Genomic DNA, 12,694 nt, shown 5'->3' with positions numbered 1-12,694 from the left:
CAGGTTGCTGGGAGGCCTCTGTTCTTTCAAAGAAAATAAAACAATTTCAGCCCAAGCTGCTGGAGGTGGGACCACTGCCAACAGAGGATCAAGAGAGCCATTAGCCCAAGATAGAGCTAAAAGTGCCTGCCAGGCCTTTTCCAAAGCCCATGCACACCCAGTGGAGTATGGGAAAATGAAGATATTTACTCTCAAATACCTGTTTCTTGAAAAGAGAATTCTTAATTGTTTACTACAACCTTGTATAGCAATACTTGTCAACATCTTTCCAATAGCGTGAGAGAATGGAGTGACAGGAAGAGGCAGATAAAGAGTCAGTAAAGTGGTACTGGAAATTTCCACAAAACCAACTGCCTAAGGAAATTCATGAGAGGTGACAATAAATGTACGTTTAAAGACATATTCCACTGTAATAAATGTAAAGTCTTTAAAGATAAGAATGATGACTTTTCATCTCCAATAAGGAACATACTTCCTGGCATATAATAAGCATTCAATGAAAACATGTTAAATGAATAGTGAGAAAGATTTTTCTACCAGCATGAATCATGAAACTATCAATTTTTAGGCATAAATTTGTTTGTATAGACAGGATAATCTCTTAGCTAATTTGAATATTGCTTTTTAGAATCTACACACCATGCCCTGCTTAATTGAATTATTTCTTACTATGTTAAAGACTCATTCAACATCACTCCTGTCAATGCTATGTTTTTAAACACCAAATGGACAAACTGGAAACATACCTGTCTGCAAATGCATATGAGTGCTGGCCTAGATACTGAGTAGTCACGTAAAGCCTTCTTATATTTATTATGTTCAATACTCTGAAATGTATCTATCCATGCATGAAACCACCTATGCAAAATAATTCAATTATTGAACACATAATAAAGAAATGTATAACTTTTTAAAATGCATACAATTCAAAAGTTAGCTACTGTCAATACTGCATTTCTAATTTAAAGTGATAGCTTATTCTGCTATAACTTAACAATATATAGTTTAGCAAGTATAATCCATTTTCTCCTATAAGATCCATCCATGGACATTTATGCTTTGATCTAGTTACACCAAACCTAGACATTATACTGTGGTGAGCCATGGAAATAAAATTCTCTATAAATTATCTACTTACAAATTTAACACTTTTAGTGATAAACATAGATATTCACATTTTCTCTGCTCTATTTATATAATCATTTTTAAAATTAATACCAATCTTAGTTGTCCCTTTTACCTTTCTACTCATCTCATAATTCCTTGACTCACAAAGGTTCAAAAGTATTGTTTTTGGTTTTTTTTTTTTGTATCAGCCATGCTATCAGAAATGTTCTGGCTCTTTCATTAGATGTTTGTGCCAATGATGGAACAAGTATTTTTATGACTGTTTGTTGAGCACTAAGAGCCATGAAAGCTGTGAACAAAATGACAAAGTTGCAAAACTATGAGACATTTAAGCCAGTGAGGTAATTAAATATCTTTATTAAGCATGAAAATATTGAGAGAAAAAACTTAGATAAAACTTAACTGATAACCTCTTCAAAGACACTGACTTCACCTCCACAAAAAGTATGTTTTTGTGTATGTATTTTGCATTTATATATATAAACATGTACGTTTACACATACACTGTATATATCTTCCATTATGACTGATATCTTGTCTTTGAATTCTACCTTTGCCTGTATATTTGTCTGGGTTCCTCTAGAGCAGGGAATAACGAGAATGGTGTTTTCCATTTTATTATTTCAGGTATCCTGAAAAGTGCCTGACATTTTACAATCACCTAACAAATATTCAAATAATTAATTTATTAGTTGTTGTTGTTTAGTCACTGTCATACCCAATTCTTTGCAACCCATGGACTTCAGCCCACCAGGCTCCTCATCCACGGGATTTCCTGGGCAAGAATACTGGAGTGGGTTGCCATTTCCTTCTCCAGGAGATCTTCCCAACCCAGACTGAATCCTCCATCTCCTGCATTGGCAGGCTGGGTTCTTTACCGCTGAGCCACCAAAGAAGTCCTTAATTTATTAGATTTAAGATAAAACATTATTATATTTTTTACATAAATCTACATCTATATTACAGATGGTATGTTGGTTTTAAGTCAGAACTGTGATACAATTATGTGTTTGTTTTAAGTCAGAAGTGTGATATACTTTACTACAGTTGAATGTGGTAAATATACATATATGTGCATATATACACATACATTTAGTGCAGTCTTGAATATTGAATGAGTTCAGATAAAAAAGGCCAGATTCATAAAAACTAGATTATTGGAAAGATAATTACTTTAAAAAGCAGTTTACAAACCATAACATACACTTTTATGATGTACTTTTGATAACTTTCTGATAAATACTTTATCTCTTAATTATAACATGATGTCTATAGAAAAATAGAACCAGTTTTATGGTGATGTACTTTGAGGTACAGTTTATTAAAAATCATTGTGAAAAAATGTGGCAACTGGATAATTTATGTTGAATCAGTAAAAGCTAACCAAATTTAATTCATTAAAAATAGTCATTTATTTTGTTGTGGTGAACAGGGATCTATATCAAACATCATCCTATTGTGTTAATACAAAAATGATTTACTTGAAAACAGTGATCATTTCATTCCCAAATTCATTTTGTAATTGTATTTCTAATAAGCAAAGTAGAAGGAACTATATGGTGCCTGATAAAGAGTGTTCCAAGCTAAAGATGAGTGATGCTATTGACTGACTCAAACCACCCAAATGCCCAGGCTCACATCAGGAATTTAGTGCATGCAGAAGAAATACACATTTCTTTGCAACATTCAAATTAATCATACCAAAGCCTTGGAGGAGAAACTCATTATTTTGTCTGTCTAATGAGATCAGCACCCTAATCATTAGGGAGACTATCCCTTCATCCTACATGGAAATGGATTTAGAAATCCCATGCATTTGTAGACCACCCCATTGCTCAGTTAATTAATCTAGATGTAGACACTTGATCCAGATTGAATCTATCATATTTCATATTTTCGACAGTAGTAAATTTGTGTCCCACTCACCGAATAAATTAGAGCCCTCTGCTAGGGTTACTTTTTTAATGTCAGCACATTAAAAAAAGCAAAGCACATCCTAGGGTGACCCTATGTACTATTGTTATTCCTAAATGAATGATGAGACCACTGAAGCAGAGAGAAACAACTTACCCAGAGGTCATATCTCTAGTAAGTGCTAGAGCTGAAATTCAAACAGACTCCAGAACCTGACAATTACCATATTCTGCTGGCCCACAGGGCATTGTGGTCCTGCTGTGCACATATATATGCAGAGAATCTTTAATCCATCCTTTATTTCAGATTTCAAATCATGAAATAATATAACCCACACAGAACTCACAGGGTAACAGAAATTTGCAAATGAATTCTTTAGTCCCTGAGTATTTCTACCTGCAGAAGTCCTAATACCAGATTCAATTTAATAGCATCACAAGGTGCTTTGGAAGAAGGCTCTTAGCGAGCAGCATATCTTGTGTTTTCAGTCTAATACTATCTTAACATCTAAAAATTCTTTGTCTCAGCCTTTATCATTTCCATTCTTCTTATTTCAGTCTGTAACTTCAACCTCAGTTGTCATTCCTTTGTTTTTTATAGCTTCTGTGTTACCCCTTTAAGCCTTGAAGGGTCACCAAAGAATGAATAGGATCTTTCTCAATTTTCCACTCAAGTTGTCTAAGAAAGAATTACACCTTTGCCATATATATATACAATGAAACTGCAGCAATGTGACACAACTGATGAGTGTCTTACTAAGAACTTTTTCCTTGTAATGAATTTTGCTGAAAAGTCTGTATATTTTTACCTCTTATAGGTTTTGACTAGCTTTTCTGAAATTGCCATATGGCTACACAGTGCTGGTACGGAATTTGAGGATTTATTAGGTACCAATCCTGATCTCAGTTTCAGGTAATCAGGAAACAGAGCAGTTATAGTTCAGCTATTATGAGGTAAGAAAGAAGCAATGGAAAAGTGGTCAGCAATTTTCTGGAATGAAATTTGGGAAATGAAAGAGATACAGAGCACTAAGAGCGACCAAAATTTCAGAGACCAGTTGTAAAAACACTCTCACTGTCAACCGGGTGGATGGCTAGTTAGCGCGCACACACACTTTACACCTGCCCCGACTCTAGCCTCACCACCTAACAGAGCAAATTTATTCACACTGCCTATGTTGTCAACAATGACCTAAGTCAGTCATTGCTTCTCTGGAGAAATAATGAGATTAATAAGCAGTGAGAGGAAATTTTGGCAAGAACTGTGGTAATTCTAATATTTATAACAGAATATGATTCCTATTGCTTCATGTTTAAAGAAAGCTGTACTAGAAGTAGTTTTATTTCCATTCCTGACTCATCACAAAGTTCTGGTTCCTTGTGATAAATTTGTTAACTCCACCATTTCATGATGTATTTTTTTCATCTCTAAAAATTTTGCTATATCTAAAAGTCCTTTTATAATTATTTACAGATATCTCCAATGATTAATACATCATGAATACATAGGATATTAATTTTAAAACACATTTATTTCCACTATAGCTAATTTTATCAATTACTTTTGGCTGACTGAAAAGGAAATTGCATTATAGCATCTATCTACATGCTGATTTATTTTTCTGACTACTAGTTACTCTGAGTATATTCACAGGACCTCATTTATTTTTGCATTTCCTTTCCAATTATCCATAAATGAACTGCCATTTTGTAATATCAGGAATCTATTTAGTATTTGATCACCATGAGAAATGTATGCCATATGTAACTAGAGATACCAATACATTTTATGTAATATTTTTCTATCAGTACTTTATTCATCCTCATCTCATAGTCTAAATAGTAAATAATCCACTATGATCTCTTCAGCACTTACACAATGTTGTCCACTCCCAAACCATAGTTATTGGTTCCATGACTCAATCCCAGAAGGAAAGAGAGCTTTAGCTGTAACATCAATTGGTAGCTTGCCTAATTTCAGTATCATACATAAAAGCCCATCTATTTCTTTACATGGAATAGCCTACACATCTATTCCTTAGAGAACTCCATAGCTGACACAGAATTAAAGCATTCTTTCTTCCAGTTTTATCACTGGAAAATACTCAGTGGGAACAATGGAAGACTTCTATATTTATGTTGAAGTGGGTTTCCTAGAAAGTATCCTCTGAGCACAGAAAGCTAATATTTGTTAAATAGCAGCTGTGAGCCAGATACTGGAAAAAGTGCTTTATAGGCATTTAATCCTTACTACAACTCCTGAAGAAAGAATAATTATTACCCACATTTGACATATGGAGAAATTGAAGAATACCGAGGTTATGTTACTTGCCCAATGTTACAATACTAGGACGTGGTAAACTAGAACCCATGCAGTTTAACATCATAGTCTGTATGTTTTACAAAACAACTAGACTTTTATAAACTTTGAACTTGAGTCTTAAAGAAATTAATTTTCAATTGCTTTTGGAATGGTGCTATAAAAGTGTTAGTATACTTAATTAATAGTTGAATGGTATGGCAGGCATTATTGTTTGCCTAACCACACATCTGTTTCCAGATATACATTTCTCACATGTCAGTCTTCACTATAGGGCCTGCCAAAGTTACTTACTTACCCCTCCTTCAGTTTTCCTTGCACCAAGAAAAAGCATGGGACATAAATTTGTCAATAATGTACAATCAGAAGCTACAATAAGCTTTTGAGAATGCTTTTACTATTTCTAATAAAAATGATAGAGGGGCAGGACTCTCGGAACAGTGGGGTGAGAAGCCGAGCCAATTATCTCCACAAATAATATTGATGACACTTGACAAAATTGTCAAAAATGATTTAGATTCTCTGAAAATCAACCAAAGGCATGCAACAAATTGGAAGCCTTAATTCAAGAAATCTACTAAAACTCAGATAAAAACAAAACCAAACAAAACAATGGGACTCAGTGGTGATAAAGCCTGAAATTGCTCCTATCCCAACTCCACCTCCAGCTCCACCAGTTCAGTAGTTTAACCAGAGTAAGACAACTGTGAAAACACCTCTGCTGCCAGAGAGCATAGTCTTGATTTGGAGCAAAGTCCATCCCTACGGGCTGTGGAAACAATAATAATCTCAGTGAAAAAAATTCAAGGGAAACTAGTCTCACAATAGTCAGAGGTTTGAATACCTGTTGTGTCAAGCAACAAACCAGCATACTAACCAGAAATTTAGTAATTATATCCAGAAAGTAAGAAAACCACATTGAGTCTTGATATGCATTCACATATCTTTGGGGTTTGGAAAGCTGTACTTGTACCCAAGAGTGTGTACATGCTAAGGAGACATCAGAGAGATGCCTACTTATCTTTTTGCCTATGACTAAATACGAGACCTACTAGAGAGAGAAGACATGACACAGTCTAGAAAAAAGTAAAAGCTAGGGCACTCTGTAAACTTCGCATGCATACTCTACCTCACACAGAAATCCACTGGCTAGTGATGGAAGATTTATAGGCTCAAGGTTTATCTGACCAGTCAATGTCAATCACTGAACGATGCCAATTCATCTCTAGGATGTCAAGCTTAGAAATAAAAGCATGAACAGTGACATCAGTGGCCAAAGTCTGAGGAGAGAAAGACTCTACACAAGTAGAATAATCAAGCAAGTAACCCATGCCCCCCCCAAAAAAATTTTTTTAGTTAAAATATTAACAACCACTGAGAAGAGGTGATATCTTATCTAGGTTTGCTAAAATGTAGTATCCAAGAATGCAGTAAAAATATACATATATATATGAGACATCCAAAGAAACCAGAAAGTGTGATACATGCTCGGGGAAAATAAATAAGTCAAGAGAAACTGTCTCTGAATGGGCATGAATGTTTCACTTAGAAGATTTCAAAGCAGCTACTATATGTTGAAAGAAATAAAACCATAATGGCAATGATGCATCAAATAAAGAATGCCAATATGAGTAGAAACTATAAGAACTGATTGGAAAATCTTCAGTTGAGAAGCAGAATAATAAAAATGAAAAAAAAAAAAATCAGAGATTCAAGAGCATAGGAGAACTGGCAGAAGAAATCGAACTTGAAAATAGGTTAGTAGAAATGATATAATTTGAAAATCAGAAAATAAAATAATTTTAAAAAATTCAGAGCCTTAAAAATCTGTGCAAGGTCATCAAACACATCAGTATGTGAAAAATGGGAGTCACAGAAGAAAGAGATAGAAGGGCCAGAAAGACTATTTTAAAAAATTATGTCCCAAAACTTCTTATATTTAATGAAAACTTACACATCCAAGAAGCTCAACAAACTCAGGGTTGGATAAATTTTAAAAGATCCATGCATACACACAAGAAATCCAGCTATTTAAGGTCAAAAACACAAAATAAAATCCTGAAAGATGAAAAGGGAAAATAATTGATCACACAGAAAGGAATTGCAGTAAGAGACATTGCCTTAGGAAAAAAGAGGCCAGAAAGTACAGTGATGACATAGTCAATGGCTGAAGAGAAAAACAAAAACAAAACGTCTGTAAATTAAGAATTCCATATTAAGCAAGACTAGTCTTTAAAAATGAAATTGAAATAAAATTATTCATACAAAACTAAGAATCACTTGCTAGTAGACCTGCCTTATAAAAAAAAATATTAAAGAGATTCCTTCAGTCAGAAAGAAAATGGAATTATATAGTACCATGAATACACAAAGAAAATTTTTTTAAAAAACACTGGTAAAGATAACTACATAGTTAATATAAAATGCAATATATATGTAGTTACTTTTCAGTCTCTTAATTTCTTTTAAATATATAAACAGTTATTTTACAAATGGTATTTTGGGTCTCTAAATATACAAACATAATGTATATGACAACAGAGGAAAGGAGAGAATATATAGCTGTGTAGAGTAATGTTTTATGTTTCACTGGAATTAAAATTCATTAAATAATAAAGTACTATTCCAAAGCAGAACGTAAAAAATAAAATTAATATTGCGACCCCCTACAGAAACCTCTAAGAAAGTAAATATGTTTACTAAAGTAGTCAAAAATATATGTATATATTAGGCATATAGAAAGCAAATGAGACATAATTATATCAAAAATTACTATAAATATGAATGGATTAAATCTTCCACAAAAGACAGTTTATCAGACAGGATAAAATAGGATAAGTAATGATATGAAATCTGTAAGAGATGCTCTTCAAACTCAATGACATAGTAGGTTGAAAGAAAAGGAACAATAATGGTACATCACGCAAACAATAACTGCAAGAGATTTGGAGTGATTATACTAGTATCAGACATACAGATTTTAACACAAAGTTGTTTCCAGAGACAAAACAAGACATTTTATAAAAGAAGGATTAATTAATCAGGAATAAAACAAACATACACACATCTCACAACACAATCCCAAAAAGGATGAAGCAAAAACTGACTGAATTCAAGAAAAACAATTTATAAGAACAGATGGAGATTTCAGTTTTCATTCTCAGTAACTGATAGAACAACTCAAAAGAAAACTGTAAAAGACATAGAAGACTTGAACACCATTATCAATAGGTCCTAACCTATGTATACTGAACACTTTCAGTTCAGTTCAGTCACTCAGTCGTGTCCAATACTTTGCGACACCATGGACTGCAGCAAGCCAGGCCTCCCTGTCCATCACCAACTCCTGGAGTCTACTCAAACTCACGTCCATTGAGTCGGTGATGCCATCCAACAATCTCATCCTCTGTTGTCCCCTTCTCCTCCAGCCTTCAATCCTTCCCAGCATCAGGGTCTTTTCTAATGAGTCAGTTCTTCACATCAGGTGGCCAAAGTATTAGAGTTTCAGCTTCAGCATCAGTCCTTCCAATGAATATTCAGGCCTGATTTCCTTTAGGATGGACTGGTTGGGTCTCCTTGCAGTCCAAGGGACTCTCAAGTGTCTTCTCCAACACCACAGTTCAAAAGCATCAAATCTCTGGCTCTCAGCTTTCTTTACAGTCCATCTATCACATCCATACATGCCTACTGGAAAAACCATAGCTTTGACTATATGGACCTTTGTTGGCAAAACAATGTCTCTGCTTTTTAATATGCTGTCCAGGTTGGTCATAATTTTCTTCCAAGGAGCAAGCATCTTTTAATTTCTTGGCTGCAATCACCATCTGCAGTGATTTTGGAGCCCAAAAAGATGAAGTCTGCCACTGTTTCCATTGTTTCCCCATCTATTTGCCAAGAAGTGATGGGACCAGATGCCATGATCATAGTTTTCTGAATGTTGAGTTGTTCGTTTTTTGTTTTTTTTTAACATTGAGTTTTAAGCCAACTTTTTCACTCTCCTCTTTCACTTTCATCAAGAGGCTCTTAGTTCTTCTTCACTTTCTGACACAAGGGTGGTGTCATCTGCATAAATTAGATTATTGATATTTCTCCAGGCAATCTTGATTCCAGCTTGTGCTTCATCCAACCCAGCATTTGTCATGATGTACTCTGCATATAAGTTAAATAAGGAGGGTGACAATATACAGCCTTGGCATACTCCTTTCCTTATTTGGAATCAGTCTGTTGTTTCACGTCCAGTTCTAACTGTTGCTTCTTGACCTGCATACAGATTTCTCCGGAGGCAGGTGAGGTGTTCTGGTATTCCCATCTCTTTAAGAATTTTCCACAGTTTGCTGTGATCCATGCAGTCAAAGCCTTTGGCATAGTCAATAAAGCAGAAGTAGATGTTTTTCTGGACTCTTGCTTTTGTGATGATCCAACAGATGTTGGCAATTTGATTTCTGGTTCCTCTGCCTTTTCTAAATCTAGCTTGAACATCTGGAACTTCATGCTTCTCGTACTGTTGAAGCCTGGCTTGAAGAATTTTGAGCATTACTTTACTAGCATGTGAGCTGAGTGCAGTAGTTTGAGCATTCTTTGGCATTGCCTTTCTTTGGGTTTGGAATGAAAACTGACCATTTCCAGTTCTGTGGCCACTGCTGAGTTTTCCAAATTTGCTGGCATATTGAATGCAGCACTTTCACAGCATCATCTTTGAAGATTTGAAACAGCTCAACTGGAATTCCATCACCTCCACTAGCATTGTTCGTAGTGATACTTCTTAATGCCCACTCAACTTCACATTCCAGGACGTCTGGCTCTAGGGAGTGAGTGACCACACCATCGTGGTCATCTGGGTCATGAAGATCTTTTTGTATAGTTCTTCTGTGTATTCTTGCCACCTCTTAATATAGTCTGCTTCTGTTAGGTCCATATCATTTCTGTCCTTTATTGAGCCCATCTTTGCATGATATGTCCCCTTGGTATCTCTAACTTTCTTGAAGAGATCTCTAGTCTTTCCCATCCTATTGTTTTCCACTATTTCTTTCCTTTATTTCCTCATTGATCACTGAGAAAGGTTTTCTTATCTCTCCTTGCTATTCTTTGGAACTCTGCATTCAAATGGGCATATCTTTCCTTTTCTCCTTTGCCTTTTGAACACTTTACCAAACAATAAAATACACATCTTTCTGAGCACACATAAACATCTCAAGGTGAGCAACATGTTAGGCTTAAATCAAATCCAAATAAATTTAAAAGGACTGAAATCATACAAAGTATATACTTAAACTATAATGTGAACATATTAGATATCAATAGCAGAAAAACTGGGAATATCCACAAGTGCTAAGAAATTAAAACACTTATAAACTGCCCTCAGATCAAGGAAATAAATGAAGAGAAATTAGAAAGTTTCTCAAACTGAGTAAATATAAAGGCACCATATTATCAATTATCTTATGCAATTAAAGCTGTACTTAGAAGCTGGTATATTTAAATGTCTAAAAAAGAGAAAGATTAAAAATCAATAATGTGCTACCATGAAAACAGTTTCTCAGTTCCTCAAAACTTTAAACAAAAGAGTTAAGATATAACTGAGGAACTCTACCCAGGAGAACTGATAATATGTTTACACAAAAACTTTAACGTGAATGTTTATAGCAGCAATATTTACAATTGCCAAATGGTAGGAACAACCCAAATATCCAAATGATAGACGGATAAACAAAATGTGATGTATTTATACAGTGGAATGTTGTTCAGCCATACAAAGGAATGCAGTACAGATACCAGTGATAACATGGACAAATCTTGAAGATATTGTGCTAAGTGAAAAAAGTCAGACACAAAAGGTCACATGCTATATAATTCCATTTATATGAAATGTTCACAGTAGGAAAATCCACAGAGAGTAGACATGTGATTTTCCAGGACAATGTAGAGAAGGGAATTGGGTTTGACTATGATTAGATTTGGAGCTTCATTTTGGGTGCTTCATTTGGTGCTTCATCTTAATTCATTTGGTCTGGAATTAGATACCAGGGATCATTGCATATTATAGTGAATATGCTAAACCCACTGATTTATACAACTTAAATTAATAAATGTGGTTATTTGATTTATATCAAGGAAAAAAATCAGTCATGTCCAACTCTTTGCGACCCCACAGACTGTAGCCCACCAAGCTCCTCAGTCCATGGGATTTTCCAGGCATGAATACTGGAGTGGGTTGCCATTTCCTTTTCTAACTGACATGATAATCTACTTTAAAAATGTAAAAAAGGGAAAACATATTAAACTAAAGCAAACAGAAGAAAATAATGATAGTGTAAACAAATCAATGAAATATAAAACAAAGGCAATTGAGGAAATCAATAATAACAAGAATTTTTAACTAACAAAAAAATCTGACCATACTTTTTGCTAGACAGACCAAGAAAATAAAGAAAAAACAATCAAAACTAGCATTGAAAGAGGAGACATTAAAACACAACTCAAAAAAATTGAAAGGACTTTAAAGAATGCCATGAATAACTTTATGTGAAAAATTAGACCATTTCAATGAACTAGATATACTCAAAGGTACACTTTATGAAAACTGACTCAAGAAGAAGCTTGAATTGAATAATGATATTTAATTATTACAAATCTTCCCATAAAGAAAAGCTAAGGGCCAAGTGGCTTGATCAAGTAATTCTGTCAAATAGTTAAAGAAGAAATAATATCAAACTGTTATAACCTCTTCCAAAAAAAATAGAGGAAGCAACAATTTTCAAATTCTTCTATGAATTCAGTGTTGCCCTGATACCAAAAGCTAGCCAAAGAATAAAGAAACTAGACATCAATATTCTTCATGAATATTGTCATCAAAATATATTCTTAGCAAAATATAGTAATATGTAAAATAGATTATACACTATGACTTCATGGAATTTACCTCTAGGATACAAGATTCGTGTAACATGTGAAAATAAATTAATTTAATATGCCATACTAATAGAATTAAAAGACAAAATCATTCAATCATCTCAATAGATGAAGAAAAAAGCATTTTTAAAAGTGTAACACTTTTTCATGATTTAAATTCTCAACAAATTACAAATAAAAAGAACATCCTCAACCTAAGGGCATCTATGGAAAGCTTATATTTATTATCCTATTTAAGAGTAGAAGTAGAAATGGAAATAACCAAAAGGAGTCTAAAAATAAACAATACCAAACAAGACAAGAACACAGCGGACAAGAAATCCAATATTAAATTTTTTTTTTGTGCTAAGGATTATTGCCTCACAAGTCTTTTAGCATAATGGATACGTTTGTGTGTGTCAGCTGCTAGCTTTACTAATATTTT

The sequence above is a fragment of the Cervus elaphus genome, chromosome 20 (assembly GCF_910594005.1).
Source record: "Cervus elaphus chromosome 20, mCerEla1.1, whole genome shotgun sequence".
NCBI classification, from domain to species: Eukaryota; Metazoa; Chordata; class Mammalia; order Artiodactyla; family Cervidae; genus Cervus; species Cervus elaphus.
Note: the sequence above shows the minus strand (reverse complement) of the source record.